We start from the raw sequence: 25,661 nt of genomic DNA on the forward strand, positions 1-25,661 counted from the left end.
GGAATATTACAGAAAACTTCATTGTTAAAAATTCATAAGCGGATGTGTGGACAATATATCAGGATGTTAACTGATGATAGCCTGATATGATCTGCATGGAGACACTGTGTTCATTATGCAAAATAAATTTGGAAAAGTGTTTTAATGGATAAAATTCTTTTTCTTTTGGTATTAAAGTCAGTTTTTAGTATCATAATGTATAATGAGAGAGATTTTCATCAGCCTGATAATAATATGGCTATGTGTTCAGTATTCACCAGTTTTGGACGAGTTAATAGTGGCTGTGGTCATTGTACGGAATGGTTAATAGCAATCAGATTGTCTTCAGCCATGTTACACAAGCATTACCAGTGTCCTAGATTCTCTCTGGGGGAGGATGGTTGTTTAATGCACCATTGATTCCTGGAATACCAAATTTCCTCTATAAGATACAAAGCTCCCAGTACATGCTGGCTTCTAATTGGCTGAGTTGTGTCATGTGCTCTGTCCATAGATTAAAAGATGAGTCTCTAATATTGTGGTATGTCAGTAATGGCCTCTTCCTGCAAATACAACCTTTGTATGTCTGTAGTGCTCAGGATCCTGCAAGGTGTGCTTGTTCTTTGTTGTTTTTTGCTGCACTCAGCAGTATTGTTGCTATGTGGCAGTGATCTGAAAATATCTGAGTCTTGACAACCAAGTCAGTGCGTTTGACCACCCAATCCCATTAGTTGCCTCTAATGACAAGCATGGGTTGCTGAGGACCACAGGTTCTGCAACATATTGAGGGGTTATTGTCAACACGAGTATTACGGATATATTATACACATTGCACAGTACCCATAACAACCAACAAATGCATTTTCCTCAACTCCTGACCAAAACCAGTTGATGTTGTTAGTTTGTTGTTTAACTCACTTTAATGTTGGCAGATTCAGAAACACTGAAATTCAGTGGCCTGGGTCCCAAGGCACAAACCTTTTGTAACATGAATGTTTTGTGGATGGGGATGCTATATCCTGTTTGTAAAAGTCATTGCCTTTAGTATTTATGCAAAAGATATTTGAAAAAATAGCACAGGAATGTTTGATATGTGTGAAAACTGATTTTCAGGTTACCATTTTACAGAACCACCGTAACAATATGATTGTTGTGAGTCTATATAGTCTGTGTTATTATACAATCACCTTACTGTTTCTACCACCATCCACAATGGACAGGGTTCAGAATTTCAAAAGGGACATCCTTATTCCTAAGAGAGCATGCAGTGACAGATTTTGAAGTATTATGTCAAGAAGGTCATTCATGCAATCTTAATGGCTGAAAGAGCACTGTTATTTCACTTAACTTCAACATGGAATAGAAACTAGAAATCACAAATTGTGAAAAAAGAAGGTCAATTATTTACATTTAGGAAAGGGAAAGCCATCAAATAAACATGGCAAGGAACTGTGCCCTGCTAAAAATTCCAAGGGGACACAATAAAACTCCTAAATACATCAAATTAGATAAATGCTGCAAAGAGGTTAAACCTGTAGGATGTCTTGCCCTAGGGTAGCCAACGAGCCTTGGGCAGGGATTATAACCTAACACTGTTTTCAATGTCAAAATACTGTACCAGCTGCCCAGTGTGTCCTGAAGCTAGTCCTTACCAGTCATTGCCTGTCCAACAATCTTAAAGGAAGGTTTTGCTTGAATGCAGACTTTAGACTTTATATGAGAAAATGCACATGCACATATTTAAGCTCTGTTCACTTGTGACATGGAGTCTGATTCAAGTTTCAGATAATTTTGTCTGACTAAATATTTTCAAAAATTTATTTCTATGAGCTGTTCTTGGTCGTGCTGTTACATGTCCAAATAGCTGTCCTCTGTCATAGAAACAACCACAAAAACAGTTTACGTTGAATAAATGCCTTTGGCTCCTCAGAGCTATCTGTGGAAAACGTCACGGAAGTGTTTATGAAGTTTTGATAAGGTGCAGGAAAAAAGTTGAAAATCACAATTTCCTTCTTTTGATACATTTGATATCTAACTCCTGGAACTTGGTCTCACATAGTCTAATGCTTAGTCCCTTAAGATATGTAATTTTGATAGTAACAAATTAACCCATTTCAATTGAAAAGGAGTCCCAATGAGTTGGAAGAACCTGAGAAAGTCTAGAGTTGCTTCATCTTGGGCTTGTGGGCTTTGCATTGCAGGGAGGGCTAGGCAGTAGGGAAAATAGTGTCAGACAGACTACATCCCACATAGTATCCTTAACCCCAGGAATTGTAATTTAAATACTTGCGATAACTGACGTGATAAGATCACTTTGTGGCACAGGGTGCAGAATGAGTGTTGGACAAACTTTCATTTGACCTTACAAGTTCAGATTGTTATCATGATCATATTTCATAAACTAGGACTAAAGTCAGAGGTAAATTGAATAGGAATGAGCCCTGTTATCTGATTGGGTCTGGATCCCGAAGGGGTCAGGGTGGTAATGGAGGGAATTTGTTTTGACTTTTCAGTGTGTATGTAAACTCTTCATTGTGTATATTTTTCTTTTTTTTCAAAATTTAAGAAAAAAGTTCTTTATTCAGCACAGGAAAGTGTCTTTGTTGCATTTGTTCACATTTCATTGTTGTTTTGACCAAAGTGTTTTTGAACAATGTGTTATGATATATTGTTCGAAACTTGATGCAATGTCCAAAAATACCAGTGTTTTTTCGGTTTTAATTTTCTAACGAGTCAGCAGATCTGTATTGAGAAAAGGAAAAGCTGGCTGCCCATTCATCAAGTGTATCATACACCCTCTACATAGTTTCATTCACACTCTGATTCTTACTCTAAACAGTGGTGAGATAAGAGGCTAAATTCTTCCTCCCTGACCATGACATAACTTTGATTATCTCCTTACCAGCAAGCCCAGGGGAGCTCCCCAACCTTGACAGCAGGTTTACATCCTCTTCAAGTAGGTTCCCTGCTGTCACTCTTATTGAGGGGTGGTGGGAGAGGGGTGTAAAGTCAGCCTGAAAATGTACTGACAGACATCAAACACCTCCCCTGGGGCACCTGCAGAAGCCTGGGGCCCCTGGTTCCTATTGGTTACTGGAGACCAGAGTGTTCTATTAGTCATACCTAGTAATTACCATTTTATTGGAAGTCTTTTGAAACTTGGCAATAAATGTTTATATGACTGCTTGAATGACCATTAGTATTACCCTCTCATATTGTTGAATGACCAAGGTATATCTTTTGATGTGTAACAAGGTGAATAATCACATTTACAAAATCACAAAGAAACAATTCAAGAGGTCTAAAAGCTAGGTTCAACTTGAGGAAGACTCTCTTCATACTTATTTTAGGATGAGTACTGTTGGACAGAAGAGTTTTCAAGTGTGTGATATTAATCTGAGTCAGTTCAACATCTGAGTTGTGCAGCAGATATAGAACTGAATTACAGTCAAGGATAATTCTCTTCTCTTTATATGCTGTTGTATCAGGTTTCAGTTTTGAAATTAAAGGTCGCTGATATGAAATTTTCTTCTCAGTGTTTGATATTCAGCAAATTATTCAGCAACTGAATTACAGTCAAGGATAATTCTCTTCTCTTTATATGCTGTTGTATCAGGTTTCAGTTTTGAAATTAAAGGTCGCTGATATGAAATTTTCTTCTCAGTGTTTGATATTCAGCAAATTATTAACTTTTACCTTTTGTTATTATGAGAGTTACCCATTAACCTAGCATATGTTTTCTTTCAAAGAGTGGATCTTTGCACATTATTGTGATGCTTGCAAATTCTGACTACTGCAAGGCATGTATCTTCTCATGTTATGGCTATTGAAGATTGACATTTGAACATTGTATAATATTGATTTAAATTTTTGTGTCATGTATCCAGTAAATTTTACATGGTGTAAAACCAGCATTCACTGTCACACCCACACAGCAAATCTCACAGCAGCACAACTCAAACCTTACTTCACCAGGTGAATATTAACTTTCTCCAGTTACCACACATTCCTTCATTCACTGTATATTGAGGTAGCAGACTACCGGAATATCATGTCTAGAGAATCTAAGAGACGACTGTCAGACACCCCCCTGCCCCAACAAGCCTCCAGCCTGCTGTACAACCACACTGCAACCAAGCCTCAGCCCGTCTGCCTGCTTGCTGCCCGTCTGCTCCTGCCTGCCAGCCCGTCTGCTCACAAGGCTCTCTAAGGTTACTCTGCTCAGCCTGCATAGTCTGCTCCTCGCTTGCTTGGACTCCTACCGTGTGTACTACTCCAGTGGCAGACGAAGAGGACACAGGGATGTGTTAGCTGTGGATAAGCTGCTACACACTCACTCATGTAAGTACACCTTCAGTTTGTTCTCACTTTTTGGCCATGTTTTCGGTGGTAAGGGGACAGATTCTGACTTGTTTCTGTGACCAAACTAGTTTAGGAGTTTGTGTGTGTGTGGTATCTGTTCGATGAAGTGACTTGGCCATTCTCACTTTCACTATATTCCCAACTCCCTTTACCTTTGTGGTTGTACACTGTTGTATGGGACAAACTGCAATATAGGAATACAGCATGATTGTGTAGAAGTTGATTCATGATTATTGTGTCAGGGCTTTGTTGCGTAAACACCTCAACTACCAAAGTACATACGATGAATGAAAGGACACTTTCATAGAAGGGTATTGTTAGCTGTCAAATTCTCCACCTATTTCAAGAAGAAGATCCTTTACCATTGATCAATCCTATAAAATCTTAGTGTGACTTTGTATCACTGAATAAGTTTACTGGAGGTATAATGCTACTCGCCTTTGACAAGGTATGTAAAGCCAGGCGGTAGTACAGGCCTGGTTGTGTGTGGGGAGGTGCAGCAGATCTTGGCTGGTGTTGGATTATCAGTAGGGAATCTGGGGTGTAACTGGAGAAGGGATGCTCATGGTACCTGCATCAGGGAGGATAAAGGAACAGCTGGCTCCAAGAAGCTGTACAACAGCAGATATTCATACATTGAATTGTTCTAGGTTCTGTTTGTGTATCACAGTGATATATAGGTCAGTGTGGTCACAGTCAGGAACAGTCTTCCTGGGTGTTCCATTCAGGATCCTCTTCCTGGGTGCTACAAATCTCATCCCATCATTCTTGAGAAATGGATACATATCTTTGCTTTAAATGTATGGATTGTTCTGTTCTTTGTTAAATATTTCAGTGTAATTAAAGGTTTTATCAGTTTATGTTGTTGGCAGAAGTTTGAAAGTATATGGTTATATTTTCCAATAACTTCTGGATCTTTGTTTTAATATTGCAGTGTAATTAGAGGATTTATCAGTTTACATTGTTGAATGATGTTTAAGCATCGGGTCATATTTTCCTGTATCTTCTGGACCTTGAACTTATTTTTTTTCATAAGTCGATGGCATTGGTGAAAGAAGTAAGTTTTCTGTGTTTGATTCCAGGTTTGCCCCGATTAAGTTTCTAGGGTTGTAAGTCTGGAAGCCATGCTTGTTCGTTGTGTCAAAGTGGCACATGGGTACAATGTCTGAAGCCAGTTTCTGCTGTCCTCACCGTGATATTGCTTGAATATGGCTAAAAACGGCATAAACCATACTCACTCACTGTTTCTGAATGGGTAATGCCATAGTTTAGTGGCATGAGTGTTACCTGGTCATGTAATTGGTTTCATCCCTCACTGATCACTGTCAGCAATGTCATATTTCCCTCATGTATCAGTTGTTCAGTTCTGTCATATTTAACAAATTTAGAACCCATTGATTTGAGTTTCAGTTTCAATCATATTTTATTGATATGTCTACATATATTGCTTGATGCCATGTCGATATGTGAAATATTTATCAATATGCAGTGATGGGTTTTCTAAGAGATCTCATTCACTGCATGGTCTTGTAAAGGGCCATTATGGTCACAACTTCAACATCTGTGCTCTGTGCATTTGTAATCTGATCCTGGTGATGGCGAATATGGTGAATAGATTAATATATGATGTATTTCAATGAGGTCAGGCTAGTGAATTACTGGAATTGGCTATAAATAATGTATCTCCTAGTAGTGTTTAAAAGTCAAAGTTCTGTACCCTTGAGTTTTGTTGGTTGTGTTTGAATCGAGGGGTCTTCAAATCCGGAAATGAAGACAGTTGACTTTCATGCAAAATGTGAATACTGTGGTCTGTGGTTGCTACTGTTCAAAATTTATCATGGAAGTTGGAGGTTTTGGGTCAGAGGCATAATGTTTATGTGAAAAAGGGCTGGATTCAAGTATTCTACTCAGTTTCTGACAGGGATGTTAGATATACACTTTGTAAAAGATTTAAAGCTAAAAGTGTTAGTTATAACAGTCGTTAGTCACGGTATGGGAGTATGGTTGTTGTAGGTTGTATGGTAGAGAAACAAGCCCTGGTTGTCGTAGGTTGTATGGTAGAGGAACAAGCCCTGGTTGTCATATGTTGTATGGTAGAGGAACAAGCCTTGGTTGTCGTAGGTTGTGCAGTAGTGGAACAAGCCCTGGTTGTCATAGGTTGTATGGTAGAAGAACAAGCCCTGGTTGTCGTAGGTTGTATGGTAGAGGAACAAGCCCTGGTTGTCGTAGGTTGTATGGTAGAAGAACAAGCCCTGGTTGTCGTAGGTTGTATGGTAGAGGAACAAGCCCTGGTTGTCGTAGGTTGTATGGTAGAAGAACAAGCCCTGGTTGTCGTAGGTTGTATGGTAGAGGAACAAGCCCTGGTTGTCGTAGGTTGTATGGTAGAGGAACAAGCCCTGGTTGTCATAGGTTATGTGGTAGAGGCATAAGCCCTGGTTGTCATATGTTGTATGGTAGAGGAACAAGCCCTGGTTGTTGCAGGTTGTATGGTAGAGAAACATTAGCCTTTGTGGTTGTAGGTTATGTGGTAGGTTAACAAGCCCTGGTTGTCGTATGTTGTATGGTCGAGGAACAAGCCCTGGTTGTCGTAGGTTGTATGGTAGAAGAACAAGCCCTGGTTGTCGTAGGTTGTATGGTAGAGGAACAAGCCCTGGTTGTCATAGGTTATGTGGTAGAGGAACAAGCCCTGGTTGTCATATGTCAAATGGTAGAGGAACAATCCCTGGCTGTTGCAGGTTGTATGGTAGAGAAACATTAGCCTTTGTGGTCGTAGGTTATGTGGTAGGTTAACAAGCCCTGGTTGTCGTAGGTTGTATGGTAGAGGAACAAGCCCTGGTTGTCATAGGTTATGTGGTAGAGGAACAAGCCCTGGTTGTCATATGTCAAATGGTAGAGGAACAATCCCTGGTTGTTGCAGGTTGTATGGTAGAGAAACATTAGCCTTTGTGGTCGTAGGTTATGTGGTAGGTTAACAAGCCCTGGTTGTCGTATGTTGTATGGTCGAGGAACAAGCCCTGGTTGTCTTAGGTTGTGTGGCAGAGGTGCAGCCCTAGTGGTCGTAAGTGGTGTGGTAGATTAACAAGAACTGGTTGTAGGGTTGTAGGTCAGGAAGCCTAGCTAGGTCAAGGTATATGCTAGCAATTGTCCTTCTTACAATAGCAGTAGACATGCGGATCAATACAATCTGTGACACGATTTAGCTTTCCCCCACATGGGCTGTTATCAAATGGCAGGGCTGGTTTGATGCTGTGTTTTACAGAGTATATTTGATAGTTGTTGGACTTGATGTATAATGCTAAATGTGCTGAATTCAGTGTATTATGCTGATTAATGGTTTGTCTCAGAATATGTGTAATTTTGATAGTAACAAGAAAAATATTAAAATTGAAAAGGAGCCTAAAGCAGACCAGAGATTCAGAGGTTCTGAACTTGGGAAAATCTAGACTTGCTTCTATAACATCTTCAGCACTGCAAGGAGGGCTAGTCTGTAGGGAAAATAGTATGGCTCAGGGTCTGTGAGACAGACTATGTATTATGGTGAACTTGGCATATTATGCTGTGTAAAGTGCTGACTTTACACAACTTGGGTATCAGGTTGAACTTGGTGTATTATCGTTAACCTACCATGTAATGCTTTGTGCATCATGATGAACTTAGTCTATTTTGCTGATCTTGGTGAACTGCACTGAAATTTGGTGAATTGGGCTGAACATTTTGAATCCTGCTGAAGCTGGTATATCACACTTGGTCCGTGTGTTGGCTCACCTGGATTGAAGGGAAGGTGTCCAGGAGTGGAGAAGCATCTGGAGGATTATGAGCATAGTAGCCAAAACCTAGTTATTAACAGAATGCATCTAAAGTGTGTCATAGTTTCAGTAGTTTCAGTACACAATATGTAACTCTTATATTCCAAATTCAATTACAGCCTTTTTGTATGCTTCATAAGATTGCCTATACCTTTCTTTCTGATAATTCACACCTTTTGAGTGTTTCATGTAGAGTTGTGTCCCTTGGTTGAACCAGGATTTTGTTAGAATGCCAGGTTTATCTTATAATGAACCTTGATGGTTCCACCAACATCAAATTAAAAATGTCAACTCTTGAGAGTATTATATCGGTCTTTAATAACAGGCATAACAATTTCAGTTGGGACATAGAAGGCATAATGGTAATGAATCCATTCATAATCATAAATGTCCAGCAATGGCCAGAATTGTACCCACCAGGAAATCAAACCCGGGTCTTTGGAATGTTGAGCGAATACTTTTAACCACTAGGCTACCCCATTGGACCACCACCACTCCCACCCCCCATGCCCAATGACATTTACAGAAAAATATCAGTGAATCTGACCCAGTTTGAATCGTTCACAACAGAAGCCACAGATCCAGTTGTTATGACCAACCAGAACCTGAACATGTTGGGATGATGACAGACAAGGTCTTTGATCACCTTTGAGAAGCCTGTGACATCTTCTACCAGCAGATTCCTCGTGAGATAATTCTGATAACATGGGGCAGTCTATCCTTCAGTACTGATGGCTGAGAATGTGGTCAATGAATGCAGATGGGAGTCCATGGTAGAACAGGTCTTTTATACTTACACTTTGTCTCTGAACGTCTATCATTTTGATAGAAACAAATAATCCCATTAAAATTGAAAAGGAGATTGGGAGATTCAGATGCTTAGTCCCTGAACATGTATTATTTCACAAATAATCACAAACAGCCCCTTTAAAATGAAGTGGACCCTCAGTGCGATGGGAGATTCAGGTGCATAGTCTCTGAACATGTATTGTTTCACAAATAATCACAAATAGCCCCTTTAAAATGGAGTGGACCCTCAGTGCGATGGGATATTCAGAACCTGGGGGGGAAATCTAGACTTGCTTCATTTGGTGTTTAGCTTCACAGGGAGGGCTAGGTAGTAGGTAAAATAATGTGGTTCATAGACTGTGAGACAGACTACATTGCAGGGAAGGCTAGGCAGTAGGAAAAACAATGTGGTTCAGAGACTGAAACAGACTAAACTATTTGCTACAGATCAGATAGATGGACAGGATCATGGTTCGGTTGATCATGTGTTATCACACACTGAAGGTGTTGATTATTTCTCATAACATCTATCACTGGATTGTCTGGTCCCGATTTAATTATTTAATGGCTGATTTTTACTGATTGCAACCATGTTAACCAACAAATAATCAAACAGGACAGGGGAATATTGATTAGAACAGGTTCATATGAAGGCTGTCTGAGATGATCAACTAGATAGGGTGCTCAGACTTGTTTTATTTCACATCATTGTACTGAACTGTTTGGATCAATGCTCATGATGTCAATCACTGTTTTTGTTTAATCCTCGATCGTTTATACATTTTTGCAGGATTATTTCTGAATGCAGCTCTGTACCTACAAAACACTCTTCCTTGCTTTTGTATGCCGGTGTGTAATATATTTGGAGATTTATCTCGAATGAAATCTAATGATGCATGAAAATTACATGATCACCTTGGCTACACACCAGGTATCTGACTTTTGAGATAAGTTTTCAGGATGTTCCATCCCCCGACACCATTAGGCTGCACAATTTTTTCAAAAGCTAGTCCCATGCTTGTCTACTACCATAAAGGATCTACAGGTATGTCAATCTAATAGATGGTTTCACTGATCAATATATTGATGTTCTCTTGTCTCCCACAATGGTGTAAATTGCTGAGTTGCTGAATTCAGGTAGGCCAAAATTCAATAAAGAATGGAAATTCACAAATACCTTAAATAACTCATCAGCCAAACATTTAATCTTTTCAAGAAGTTGAATCATCTGCTTTGAATCTATTTTAGTATTGTGGTGTTGTGAATATCTGGTGTCTGCAAGGATAAATTTTACAATGTGTCTGCTTAAAATGATGTTTGTTTTCTGTTTAATACCACTCTCTGCAGTATTCCAGCTGTATGGTCAGGTATGCGATGGTCTGTAAATAAGTATTTCTGAATCAGACAATCTGGTGATTGATATCATGAGCACAACTGGGATATGATGACATGTGTCATCCAAGTCAGTGAGCCTGGCCACCCGACCTGTTAGTCACCTCTTGCAACAAGTCAGTAGCCAAGTGATGGAGGTCTCTGACCTTTACCTGTGATGAAACTCACAAGCATGGATACAATGCGAAAAGTAAATATGGTTTTACAACGCTTTTAGCAATATTCCAGGAATATTACAGCATGGAATACCAGACATTGTACCCATGTGCGGAAACAAACCCGGATCTTCGGCATGATGAGTGAACGCTTTAACCACTAGGCTACCCCAAGGCCTTATCATGCTTATGGGAACATACTTTGAAACATAAAGAACCTTGATTTGAAGCCATGATCCTGGGTTACTATTGTACCCAAGGGAGGGGACTCTGTACAGCTTATTGTGAGATGGCCAACTAGGCCCCCTGTAATTACTTGGGTAGAATTTGGTAGATCTCGAACATTTAGTGGCCAACTTGCTATTATCACAGTTCTTATTGTTAGAGGAAGACCAACGAGGATGTGAAATTGCAGGATTGTTGTACAGAGTTGAAATTTGACCAGTATCAGAAAATGGGTTAAGTGGCCTTGTTTTGTATCATCAGTCACCTTCAGTCATAAAGAGACCTGACAGGGTTAAGTGTGAGGTTTGTTGTCGCCCTCTACCTCCCAAATGTAAAACAATGGTGACATATGATGCCTTGGCTGTCAACAGTATTGCCTGTTACCAACCCACAAGAAGGGCCATAAACCCAAACCCATTTACTCAAACTCATCTCAACAGTCTGTGTGTGTTTGTGTTGCAGTAATCTTGACACTGAGGCTGCTGTGTCTATGTTGTAATATATATGGCGATGTGCTCTCTGGCCAATAGATAGTTAGGGCAACAAATAGGAACTGGCTTTCTTAACACTGTAAATATATATTCTAATTATATGTGTCTCAAGATATGAGCAGTATTTAGTCATGCAACTTTGCTTATGCTTGATATAAACACGTAGATGTCATGAATATGTTTTTTAGTTTTTACAGTTGTTTGTAAGTTTTTAGATTTTTTTTGAGTGTTTATGAATATAATTCATTTAGCTATAAAAAAGAACAAATATGCTGAAATTAAATGAATCATTAAAATTTCAGCTGACAATCCTGAAAACAAAATAACTGGTGTTTCATCAGCGATTCCTTCTCAACATCTTGGAGCATGACTGTTTTATGCAGAGTTTATGTTAGGAAATCAAGGGAGTGTGTAACATGAGCCAGTTGACACACCTGTCTGACTGCCTCATGTTATGACTTAACTTGCTGCACCATCCCTGATTGAAGCAAGTGGGCCAATCCTTCACCATCCCTGTACCATATCTCAGTGTTACAAGTGCCCCATCAACTATAACACTTGTGCATAATGCACCTCCATGTAAAGGTAAATATGGATAGTCTGGATACCTCTACACCTCTCCTCTAGTATATATATCATTATATATATCATCATATCGTGATCAGCATTGCAGGTGCCCCTTCAGAGAAAGAGAGAGAGAGAGGGAGAGAGAGAGAGAGAGAGAAAGAGGAAAAAGAGAAGGGGGAGAGAACGATTGAGTGTTAGTACTATTACAGTGTGAACACACAATGTGATGAAACTGAACTTAATTCATTAGTACAGGTAGGCATGGATCATTAAGACCATTCAGTCACTAGTTAAAGTCATTCACAAATCCCTTGCTCAGTTGGATTACAGTGTGAACAATCTGCCACCTGCACAGTTATGTGACCTGGGTTCAGTACGCTGGCTGTCCGAGGAGTACATGTCAGGACTGGGTCAGACCAGCCACACGCAGGTACATTGTTGACATTGGTGGTTTGGCAATCCCAGGTTGGAAAACAGGTCTTGTAGTGTCCTCATGCTTTATGTGCATGATGTGGCTGATCAGACAGAAACTTAATACACTTTATGGTGTTAGTAATATGTCATTCTGTATTGAAATAAGCATAGCTTTTAATTAGTGAAACAATAATTTATGTGGCCTTATGTTTCTGAAACCTAAAGCTCGTCTTGCAGTCATTGATCGGACACAGAAGCTTGACATATTTACTGATGTTAGTAATATATGCTATTTTCAATTGGAATAATTGGCTATTGTGTGATTATATTGTTTTTGATCAGTGAAACAAGAAAATATTTGGTCATAATGCTTCCAAAACCTAAGGGGTGATGGGGTAGCCTGATGGTTAAAGTGTTGGCTTGCCATGTCGAAGACCACGGTGTTCAAATCCCTATGTGGGTACAATGTGTGAAGCCCATTTCTGATATCCCCTTTGCTTATGTTGCTGGAATATTCCTAAAAGCGGTGTAAAACCCAACTCAGTTAGTCAGTCGGTTCTAAACCTAAAACAGGTCTTGTGGTACCTACATGCTCTAGTGACATACGTGTCACAGGTGATTGGACGCAGAAACTGTAGACACATGCATCCTGATGTTAGTGATTTCTGTTGTTTTATACTGAAATAATTACAGAGCGATATCACTGCTTTTAATCTGTGAACCTAGAAATTATTTGGCATCTATGTTTTTAAAACTCTGAGTCAGTTCGTCCTTGGACTAGACTTACACTTATTCCCATGTGATTGGATTGCTTTTGATCTGGGAAACTGTTTGAAACATGCATCTGGTAGTCAGTCCATCAGTGAACAGGTACCTGGTAGTGTGAAAAGTGTGACTGTTAACACCCCACAGGCAACTAAGTGGTATATTCCCCAGGGAAATGGAAAAGTTAATCCATCAGTTAATGGATACCCGGTAGTGTGAAAAGTGTGACTGTTAACCCTCACAAGCAGCTTAAGTGGTATAGTCCCCAGGGAACTGGAAAAGATATTCCAAAACACACCATGGTGTGACATGCTGCAGTGCATGAATTACAGCACACATAGACTATGTATTTGTTGATATTGTCACTGATCCTTATCATCATTATCACATGAACCCATGGATTATCAGGTACATGTTTCAAACACTGGCCTAAGGAGACACCAGACAAGCCACATGTGCAACAAGCTTCAGTTTGGTATAGGACCAACCCATGGGAAATCACAGGAGTTAATTATTGTATATGATATTTATGAATAAGGTCTGTATTCATTCTACAGTTTACTCAAACTATTTCATATCCAAATAAACATTTCATTTTGCAAAGCAAGGTCAGGCTTGTCCAAACTGAAAATTCAGGTCGCATTGATTCATAACTGACATTCTTTGCATTATATCCTGTTTCCTGATTAATTCAGAATCACACATATGAAAGATGTCTATCACATATGAAAGGTATTATATATCATGCTTGTAATTCTAATGTTGGAAAATGTGTGCCTGATTTGGACATCTTACTACAACATGTAACATATGATGAATGAATGCTGCCTTGCCTTCATGACAAATCTCATTTGACTGGTTGAAATGTTTACCCCGTTATGCAAATTTGACAAGAATGTGGATGTTCTCTGTTTTCATATTTCACTGAGCTGTTTTGTTTTCATTAGAATATGGTTGATATTGATATTTTATTGTTTCATCCGTACATGATAATTTCCCAAAATATTTACTGTGTTACTGTCAAGAGATAATTTACCTAAATCAAGCTCATTCCATTATGGACATTTCAGACAATCTATCTAACAGCACTTAACTCAGCTCAAAACTGTTGTAAATGAAAGCATGTGAATATCAAAAAGTTGTCCACAAATACTGTCATTAGGGGCAACTTAGTTGATCGTGTCCGATTCTGTGTCTTGCTTGATGCATGTCATATCCTGTTTGTTTGAATGGATGCTCATGATGTCAATCACTGGATTGTCAGATCCAGGCTTGGTTGCTTTCAGACATCATAGAATGCTAGAACTGGAATATTGCTGAGTGCAGTGCTTAGAAACAAACAAACAAACATGGCAGAGATTTGAACTTTGTCGTTCAAACAGAAACTTATTGTTTTTTTTAATCCCACACATTGGACTGGAGGTTCTTTTACCTAAATAGATTCAGATTTGTTCTTAAGACCACATCAACCAAACCCACATTGACTTACAAACAGTAAGCAATTAGTGCATTTTCTAGACATTAAAATACAGAAATCCAAAGATGTGAAATAAGTTAGTTTTCAAAAGTGAAAATCTTAAATACAACACATCGATAATTTTGAGCCTCAGAGACTTGAAATAATCCATCTCAGAGTCAAAAGGTGTATGAGCATTGTTTGTTTGTTTGTTTGTTTGATTGTTTGATTGTTTGATTGTTTGTATGATTGTTTAGTCCACCTGCAGCATTGTTGAGTTACCAGACACAGGGAAACAAGCCCAGCGTGTTGTGAGACAGGCCCAATATTTGAGAACAGCACTTGTTATACAAACCAAGATTCGACAAGTACACGTAAGAGTGTTTTCTCCTTGTTGGCCCAAGTGTTAGCAAATCTTGATTCAATAGCAGAATCACCTCATCAAACAATTACTTCACACTCCACACATTGCCAGACTTGAAAGGTCATGTCAAGAGCTGGCATGGATCTACTACAAAAATTTCAAAGGGAATCACAATTCTTCAAAATTTTTCATTGGTTCAATGATGATATTTGCTTTGATAAAAAATAAAAAGCTACAATTCTGAGTTCTTGGAATAAGAGAGTGTCACGAATGTCCATGAAAATTTCAAAGGGAGACACAAATCTCCATGTTGGAACCTTTCTTATTGATTGAATGGTAACATTTTTTATTTTAATGTTTCTGTGAATATGAGAAACTATTTTTATCATATTGTGGTCATGGATGGCTTTACCATTTGGATTGTCAGTGGATCAGACTGAATTAGTAGTGTGGGTAGAGTGTTCATTTGTAGCTGGTTTGAATCCCTCTCATCTTACAAACAGTTGTTGAAAGATGGTACTTGTTATCTTGCCTGGTGGTCAGCATTATTGTCTCAGTGAGTGAGTGAGTGAGTGAGTGAGTGAGTGAGTGAGGTTTTACACTGCTTTTGGAATATTCCAGCAATATCATTGCTGGGGGACACCAGATTGGACTTAGCCGATCGAATGATTGTACCCATGACGGGAATTTAACTCTTTGGTGTCTTTGGTGTCTTCCCTGCAGGGAACTCCAGAAATGGGCTTTGCACTCTGTACCCGTTCATGAAATCAAACCCTTGTCTTCAGTGTGACAAGTGAATACTTTAACCATAAGGCTACCCATCACATGACAAGGTAAATGAAGATACATTGTATGTGGTTATCCCTGTAAAACAGAAGGATGGTGTCTGAGTAGTCAGATGAAATGAAATGAATGAAGCAGCTACATTCAAGAAAGCCCATGCAAGTCTTGAAAATGTAGTAAGTGTAGATTTCCACAGCTTCTGAAAATCAAGCTAGTGATAATGGTGTTAGTACCTACACTGAAACGCCGCACCTATTGCAATAGAAAAGTTGACTATCCATAGAACTTGGTTTTCCTTCATCTATACAGGTTCTAAAATGCCTTTCAAAGAAGGTCAGAATATAGGTGCTGTAGTCTTCACGCAACATTAAATATCACTTCCCCTTCATCATTTATGGATCAAGGGCTGGTGGGACGGAGAAGCTCATTTGATAAACTCGCTAATCTGGTAATTTGTAAGCACCAACATCACTCTGCCATCTTGGACTTTGTATTAATTGATTGACTATCATCAGACTCAGTTCATCAAGTTTGGTATCTGAGCATTAGTTGATTATAGTTAATTACAAACAAGTAACGAGATAATTTTGCTCTTTCTTATCATGGAGTGGCAATAAATTCTTCATTGTGATTGGATCATTGATAGTTCAGACTGCAGTTGGTGTAGTGGTAAACATTTCCGACCAATGAAGTAATGAAATAATCACATACTGCCTCCAAGGTTTAATGAAATATTGATAGCTTTACAATGAAATGTCAACAGAATAACATCAGTATTGAATTACCTACAGAATATCACTTAACTTTGTTGAGTGGCATTTAGAGGTTGGTGCTATCAAAGATGGTTCCATGTTTGGTCAGAGACTAGATGTTAGTCTGTGCTTCCTGTACTAGTCCAGGCTGGACTAACGCTTAGTCTCTGCAGATATGTGTATAATTGTAACAAATAAACCCATTTAAAGTGAAAAGGAGACCCATGGATACCAGAGATTGAGAACCTGAAGAAATCTACACTTGCTTCATTAAGCATTGCCATGAGGGCTAGGCTGTTGGGAAAATAATATGGTTCAGGGATTGTGAGACAGACTATAGTCCAGAACAGTGTGTGAAACAGCTTCCAGATTTTGCTAACCAGTCGAGCTTGCTATGCCTGATAGTTTCTAGCCCACAAAATTATTTTCACTAGCCTGGAATTCGACTGTAGACACTGGTTTCATCATTAAGCTGCTAATACGATGTACATTTTTATCAGGTCATAATTTTGCATGATTTAAAAAGTATGTCACATACTAACATGTCTAAGACTGTGATATATTTACAAAATAACCCATGAAAATTCATTAGTCAGTCAAGCCAGTGACTGCAGATTTTCCAGGTTGTCCCACTATTTACTAGCCATGGGCTAGTGGCTCATCCGTGCACTAGTCTAGACTAACACCAGTTTTTCAGTTCCAACATGAAGACACCATGCCAGTCGTAGCAAGAACTGCACCATGAGGACACTTATCTGTCATACAGACCCTGACACAGTATCATCCAAGAAGGCCTCACGCAAGCTCAAATATAGCTCAAATCTAGATTACAAGAGTTCAAAAGAAATGAAAAAGGTCTCTTGGCTAATTATCATATTCTAGATAGATAATTTAACAACTATTTTTTTAATAAAATAAGTGCATTTCTGATATGTTAATGAATTGCATCCATCAGGAACACAATTTGTCAAATGCACTTAACTTGGCATAACAAATGATGGAAACCTTTACACAAATACTGATAAACAAATCAGTTTATCTAGTGAGATGCTGGCAGACATTTGGCAGTGCAATGTACAGCCACAAAATCAGGGAGTCGGTAGAAACTGCCAAAACAGTTACCAAGGTTACAACATAAAAAAACAGCCATAAGTATGCTCATCTCTACATGCGTGGACCAGAGAAAAGTGAGGTGTTGAGCTCTCTGAGCTTATCTGTAGTTATCTGATACACAGTTTTATTCAGGGAGCGCACTCCACCAGATATCAGAGTTAGTGCCCATATGCTTTCAGATTGTTAAGAGATGATACTTGGTAGTATGAACTGACGTTTAGTCTGAATATATATAATTTTGATAATAGCAAGCAACCCCAGGGACACCAGAGATTCAGAACCTGAACCTGAAAAATCTAGACTTGCTTCATTTAGGACTTTGTCATTGCCTGGAGAGGTAGGGAAATATGGTTCAGGGACTGTGAGACAGACAGACTCAATTCCTCCATTATAAGGCTGCATGCTGATCAACATATAGACCCTGATACAATGTTATGATCTTAAGTTTCAATACAATCCCATCATTCTAGGTCATGGGTTTGTCATGCTTGTGGGTTAAATTGGTGAAGATAAGCAGCACTTTGTGCTTTCCTCAACACATTGTCAGGTAACTAAAGCAATGTATAACTGACTCACTTGATTTGATGATGACTGTCTTCTACTATGCAATGAAGGTTTAGAGACATTTGGCTTTCCTTAAGCTGACCCACCAGCTTCTAACTGTTCAAAGCCATGTTTTGCAGGGATGACAGTGTGATGATATGCTACCTCCTAAAACCATAAAAACTGACTAGTCTGCCAACCATGATGACTGTCAAGAGATATTTGGTGTTTCTGCCCCATCAAGTTGTCATGGTAATGGCACTACAATATTGTTCAAAGGGCGTTACATGACTGAATGACTCAGTCATAAGCCTGTTTCACCAGAAACCTGACAATACCATCGTGTGTACACACACGGCTATGCATTCCTGACATTATGTCTTCTCAGAACAAACCTGTCTGAATAAACAATGCTGCCTAGAGGTCGGGACAGAATCTCCAAGAAGATGATACTCAGTGTTGAATGTCTACAAAAACAGCCCATGGCTCCCGAACCCTGTTCTCAGTATTTTTGACAAAGAAAAACGCTTGTTTCTTGGCCCCTCCTCCCTGCATCCTGCAGATAGGGAAGTTTTGCTGCTGTCTTGGCTTGGGTCCTATTTCTGCATCCTTTGTTTCAGTTGCAGCATTCCATGGAGGTTATTGCACTCTCTGTTTTGTTTCTTATGCATTTGAAGATGTGGAATTTGGTTTTCTGAAAGTCCTGATGTGGAGACTAAATCATATTTCATTAGTCTCCTGAGTTATTATCTAGTCCTGCTTGATTTGTTTGTTTTGTTATAACTTTGTTGTTTAACACTGCACTCAGCAATATGCTTGACAAGACAATCAAGTGATCCACATCATGAACCTAGATCAGTGGAATTGAGATATGATGACATGTGCCAACCAAGTCGGCGTGCTTGACCACCCAATCCTTTCAGTCGCGTCTTAAGACAAGCATGGTTTGCTGAAGATAAGTTCTAACCTGGTTCTTTATGGGTCAGTCTTGCTTGAACAAGACTGTACTGTTTGAAATTATTACAGTATCATACACAGTGATGATTACAGTGTTGTTTTGTTCCAAGTTGTAGCAAAATTGAAGTACTGAGAACTTACAGTTAATGAAAACAAATTTTTTTTTCCTGAGCACAGTTTAGCTGTCCTTGGTTAATTTTGATAACTTCTGAAGAGCGCTCTCGGCTGTCTCAAACTGCTGGTCTTGTGTCAGAAGTTTTTTTCTGTAAATTCCTCCCATTTTTGACTTGCTTTGATCTCGTTTCAAATCTGATCTGTTGAAGGATGGCTTGAACTTATTTATTTGATTTGTGTAACATATGCAGTTAGATGATATGTGAAACATTGAAGGAAAACCAAGTTCTATGGATAGTCAACTTCTATATTTCACTGAATGCGACTATCCATAGAACTTGGTTTTCCCTCATCTATACAACATCTCAAATGCCCTACAAAGATGTGAAGCATTGCCAACCGTTTGGCTAAATTTCCTTTTGTGGGTCAAGGCAATGAGCATAAAACCATCTCTTCATTTTCTGAAGTCTAAATTGGTCAAAATATTTTGTATGGGATTATATTTGATATGTTGGTGATATTTTTGTTTTCGAGACATGTTGCAGAGACTGATTACACAGTCCTTCATCTTTGATCAGAGATAATTTATCTCAGACAGAAACATGACTCTCAGTTAAAATCCCCAGCTATAGATGGTTATCTTATATATATCAACCTATTGATGTTAGATAGGGACTGACAGACACATCTGAGGCCCATCACTTGAACATCTGTGCTAGTTGAGCTGGAACGGTAAGGGTAGAAGCCTCAACTTTATCCAGGCTGTGGAATGTGAAACACATGTGGAACTGTGGAACCTTCCTGATGAAGTATGGCCAGAATTTCTTACATTTATCATGGAGGATCTGACGACACATTCAGAGATCCCAAAGAATGGCTTCTTTTCATTTGCAACCATTCTGGGTTATGGATTTTAAATACCTGTCTGTATGTGTAAGCATCAGTGACAGTGTAATCCTGGAATCTCAAATGAATAATCTTTTTCATATGCAACTATTTTTGGTTGTAGATTTGAAATATGATATAAGCATCAGAATTCTAGAGTGTTCTCTGAAATTTGTCCAGTTGACAATTCTAGGCATCCTCTGGCTGTGATGAAGTATCAGGATTAGCATCTGTGACTCCTGCTTGAAGTGATTAAAAGGCTTTTCAGGTTATGTAAAGATAACAGGAGGATGGTTAAGTCTGGAGAGGAACATCTGGAGGAACAGATGGTTCTGCTGGAGGAGAGAAAGAGTTACATATCACTTTGCACCGAATTTAGGTGATGTGGCTTACCAGACATTTGATCCTTTGCCTATGTTAGTGTCCTTGAAAAGAGCGCTTCAGATAGCTCAGGATTAGGTGGAATATTGTTAGCAGCTTGTAATCCATTGTCTATATTGTTAATTGTCAGACGACACATTAGTTACCTGAGGGTTTTGCTGCATGGAGCTGAAAATCTTATAATGCTGAACACTTTTGTTGTCCAGAGGAACGATTAGGATGAATTAGGATGAGTATAGCTAGCGTGTTTGTAATCCTTGCACCTACTTTGTTAGTTGTCTTTTTGAGAGGAGCAAGTAACAATTAGCTTACAAAGTTTGACAGAAATGAATTTTGGTTGTTGTCTGGTGTCTGTTTCAGAATGGCAAATATATCACTGCTGAGGATTACATGAATGCTGGTGGCATTTTTCAGTCAGTCACAAAAACATTTGAGTTACTTGACCAAACTTAGATCTTGGCATAATTTTGTATACATCTTAGTGTTATGTGGTTTGTTGTTAGCTAATATCATGATCCTGGCATCAGATTTTTAGGTAGAATCACAGATTGTTTACCCATGAAAGAAAAATTGTCAGATCATTTACATTATTAAGTTGCACTGAATCATCCCTGGCAGGAACTGGGGTGGCAGTTGAAAGGCTCCTGAGTTGTTGGTACTGACTGTGCTGGGTTGAAATGGATTCACTGACACAGGAGTGACATCTGCTGCAAGTCACCACAGCCCCATCACACTGGTGTTTGGGATCTAGATGGACTGAGAATGCTGATATCACAGTGGAACAGTTCCCTTGTCTGCAGAGAAAACATGTCTGTGCATATAGAAGTCTGAATAATTGTATACAAGTCAGCTCAATTGTATACAAGTCTCCTTGGTTGTATACAAGTCTGCTTGGTTGTATACCATCTAGTTGAGTAAAATGTGATTCATGTAAGTCTGATTAATTCTTTTCATGTTTGTTCAGGGTGGTGGGGTAGCCTAGTGGTAAAAGCATTCACTCGTCACACTGAAGATGCGAGTTTGATTTACCACATGGGTACCATGTGTGAAGCCCATTTCTCATGTCCCCCTGCCATCATATTGCTGGAATATTGCTAAAAGCGATGTAAACCCAAACTCACTCACTCTTGTCTGTTAAGTTGTATACAAGTCTGCCTAGTTGTATACAAGTCTGTTCAGTTGTATACAAGTCTGCCTAGTTGTATACAAGTCTGTTCAGTTGTATACAAGTCTGCCTAGTTGTATACAAGGCTGTTCAGTTGTATACAAGTCTACCTAGTTGTATACAAGGCTGTTCAGTTGTATACAAGTCTACCTAGTTGTGAACAATTCTGTTTGGTTGTATAAAATCTGTTTATTTAAGTAACTAGATATTGGTCTTTGGTTACACTCTGAACCTTTTCCAAGCAAAGCTTGGTTCCAAGTGACGTAGAGCTGCTTGAAGAACCAGCTTTCTGTAATGGAGGAGCAGCCCGAAGACAGTTTAAAACCCTGTATGTCATATCTGTGCTGTGTTTCTAATGTTGAAACCATCTGCTGAAGTTTGGTGTTTAAAACTTCACAAATTTCCGCTGTTGTGGGATAAACATTCTCTGGCATCTATCGGTCATCTGGTGAAATAGATCTGGCAGGAGTTGGGCCTGTCTTATCAGCCGATGTATTTATAGCCATACTTGCAGATAACATGGAACAGACTGCAGGAATTGCACTGGAATTCGACAGTAAAATGTTGATACATGCAAAAACAAATAGTTGATTTGTTGTGTTTCTGTATCAAAGTTTCCACTTGTCTTTCTTTCCTCTCACCAGAAGGCTTTTCAAGTCTTATTAACAGGCCCACTGAAACAATGTCCTTTGGAAAAACGAAAGTTGTCTGCAACTTAAACCATAGAGTCTAGTAACATTTTGTTCACAGTAAGTACATAAAATTTTAGCTCTCTTATTCTCTGCTCTTGTACAACATAGCTTTACATACTGTAAATGTTTCAAATGTATGTACTGTATTTGTGATGCAAACGAGGTACCTCCTATATGACTGATATCCATAGCTAGATGATACTGTCTGGGGCTAAGGTAGCAGTGGAGGAGGAATGTCGAACCTCTAATCTCTGAATGTATGTATAATTTTGACTGAAACAAATAAACCTATTTTAGACTGAAAAGGAGTCCCATTGACATGGTACTCGTTGCTACCCTCCCTTGTGCTTGGCATTACGGGATAACACACAGACTAGTCACCTCAGAAACTGCATGGAGGTCCATTTTAAACTGTTGTGTCCTATCTCAGTCAACTGATCCAAGTTGTCCAGGTTACGCCAAATAACTACATACACACTCACATGAATAAACAATTACTATTTCCAGGTCAGATAGTTTCCAGGTGAAAGAGTAATGAGAAAATATTCCAGAAACTGCCTTTCAAATTAATATCCTTGGAATACATTTCTGCTGGAAATTTTCGTCTTGGGATATTATACCTCCTGGAAAAAATCTCCCGGGGAATAAATATGCATGGTCAGACGTCAATATAACTGCAATAAGCTTCATGCTGTGTCACTTTCCATTCATCTCACCATACAACCATCAACAAATCAGTGAGACAATTGATGCTTAGACAAAATATCTTGTTAAAGAAGCAGCTCCCAAGTCTCTCAAATTTGTTTGGGTGGAAATTGACAAGTACTATTTGATAAGGGACCCATGTGAGATGGCGTGTTTATGGCATTGATCTGAGGGAAATATAGACTTATTCTTTTCATGATTACAATAAGGGTAGGGCAGAAGGAATACTGATAAGTTTCAGGTACTCTGAAGGTGTTGCTGATAAAGTTATTGATACCAGCTTCTCTTGTTCTGTGAATGCAGCATTTCAATACCTGTACTTGTGCAATTGTCATTCTTTCTCCAGGATGAGTGATTTTAGTTTTAAGCTGCACCCAGCTGTATTCCAGCTATATGGTGGTGATCTGTCAGCAGCTGCGTTTGGACCGGACAATCCAGTGATCAACAGCATGAGTATCAATCTACACAATTGGGAACCAATGACATGTGTCAACCAAGTCAGCGAGCCTGACCACCCAATCCTGTTAGTTGCCTCTTATAACAAGCATGTGTTACTGAAGACCAGTTCTAACCCAGACTTTAATTTTATGGGAGCTTGACAAGAATACAAGAAACTGTATCACAAAATGAAAGAAGTGGTCATCCATATATTTGCCAGTGTATCCACTTGTAGTGTGCTTCCCAACAACTGGAATAGTTTAGTTCTTTGACTTTTGTTTTTTTGAAAAAGGTCAACAAAGAAAGGTTCTTGTTGTTCTTGTTATGTATATGCAGTGCTCTTTGACATAGTATTAAACTTCATCACATCTCATGATGATATGAGGAAGTTTCAGCATGCAATGATTGTATTGACAAACACTGACTTGTGATATCAACTGATGACAGTTCTTTTGTTTGTTTGAGGAAGCTGAAATTAAGTCAAATTATTATGATTCTGCAATTCATAATAAGTGTTGTATTTTCAAAAATGTTACTTTCTGTTTCCTGCCATCACATCTTTTACATGAGTTACAGATTCTTGTAGCATTGTCAGTCAGGAATGCCATGCAATTCTTGTTTGACAGTGGTACAAGAAGACAATGATACATTTTGATACAGATTCTTGTACAATTGTCAAACAGGAATGACTTGCAATTCCTGCTTTGACAAGAATCTGTATTCAAAGGTATCACTCAAAATATAAAAGAAGCTGTTGTCGGTAAATTTTATTCATTGTTTCACAATTTTATTAAAGGTTTTAGTTGATCTGGACTCAGTTATTGCTACATTGTTGAACTTTTTTCATCACATTTCAACAATGGATGCTCATGACATCTATCACTGGACTGCCTGGTTCAGATAAGATTACTGACAGACTGTTGCCATAAAGATGTAATGTTGTTGGATGTGTCATTGAACCACAAGACAACAATCAACCGTCCCGTTGTTGTGATATTGCTGAATGTTGTGAACGACAAACATACATGCGAACATTCCCTAGATGTTATTTAAAGAGGAAGCAGTAATGTTAGCATGAGGAAGTTTTCACGTAAGATGATGTAAATGAAACTGATAGTGACCCACTGTTGTGCCAGCTCATGTCAGGAAGATACCACTTTAAATTACTTCCTTGATTAAGTTCATGTTTAGTGGTCGGCCTGTTATTACAGATAATCAACAGATCATCTTTCTAAATAATAGTGCTGACTCGTGTACAACTGTGTCAGCAATGAAAGTGTTTTACAGCATCAAGGTATCAGTTTCCACAGTGATGACAGGGTTTGATTGAAGACATGGTCACCTACTTGCACAAGGTGCGGCCTAAGATGAAAACCTTGCAGCACCGACCAGTTGCACTGTGATGTGTAATGCAAGTGTATGTTATTTGATTTAGATGTTGTATTCAGAGGTTTACCCACCCACAAAAACCTCCTGCAAGTTAGACTTATAACTAGGTTAAACTTTCCTATATTGGATTACCAGTGCAAATAAAGAAGCACTAAATTGAGCCCTGGGTTAGAATCCTTAGGATCAGAGTAATTTAGTCACAATGAGTTTGATTTCCAATTGCGGAGAATATGCGAAGCCCATTTCAGGTCATCCCCATCATGATGTTGCTGGAACCTTCCTTAGAAACCTTCAGTGATGTCACTCTATTGTCTTGCAGTATTTCCTTTTACTGAGTAAACCTCTACAGGCAGTTTCACAGTCATTCTCCGAAAAATTCTAGGGATTTTCTACAGAACTGCCAGCAGCCCAGGGATTTCTAAAGAATAGCTCTTGACTTTGAATTATTTCACTAGTACATGTTGTAAATACAATTGTAAACTATCACATTATTGAAAACTTCCAGTATATTGTGCCGAAACCTGGTTTCAAGCCTGCAACCCTTTGCTTACTAGTTTGCTGATGTTGTCCACTAGGCTACAAGTATCTGCTGTGAAGAATGAGATTGTTTGTCAGTATGAACCATGTGTTCTTCACAACACAGATAGGGCATGCAGCGCAGTTGCAGGACATGTGTAGCGAAAGCAAAACATGCACATTATGCATGCTGATTAGATATCTAATATTAAAATTATATCCACAGTATAGCTTTGGTTGGTTTATAAGCTGGATAAAAACCCCCTCCTCAATTTTGTTTGAAAAAGTAAGCCGGGGTCAGCCAGCGGAAATCAGGTCAGGCCTGTCGGCCATCCCCTATTTCCCTCTGCCACGACTTCCTTTTTCAAACAAAAATCGTGATCATGGTTATGATACTGCTCATAAAAACCTTTTATTTCTGTAAACTGCACTTTCAGTCATATCCCCCTTGATGTGAGGTCAG

The 25,661-nt window shown here is 38.9% G+C and overlaps 2 protein-coding genes across 5 annotated transcripts in view; both read left to right on the forward strand.

Moving 5' to 3' along the window:
• The window catches only part of LOC137288433 (enolase-phosphatase E1-like), a 219,327-nt gene that overhangs the window by 86,830 nt on the left and 106,836 nt on the right, over window positions 1–25,661 (forward strand). The window lies entirely within an intron of this gene.
• LOC137288332 (uncharacterized) overlaps window positions 4,088–25,661 on the forward strand; it is a 38,779-nt gene continuing 17,205 nt past the window's right edge. Inside the window, exon 1 of the mRNA XM_067820781.1 lies at window positions 4,088–4,320. The gene's annotated coding sequence lies outside the window, so the exon portion shown is untranslated. The remainder of the gene's footprint in view (window positions 4,321–25,661) is intronic.

This window comes from Haliotis asinina, chromosome 1 (genome assembly GCF_037392515.1).
Source record: "Haliotis asinina isolate JCU_RB_2024 chromosome 1, JCU_Hal_asi_v2, whole genome shotgun sequence".
Lineage (NCBI taxonomy): Eukaryota > Metazoa > Mollusca > Gastropoda > Lepetellida > Haliotidae > Haliotis > Haliotis asinina.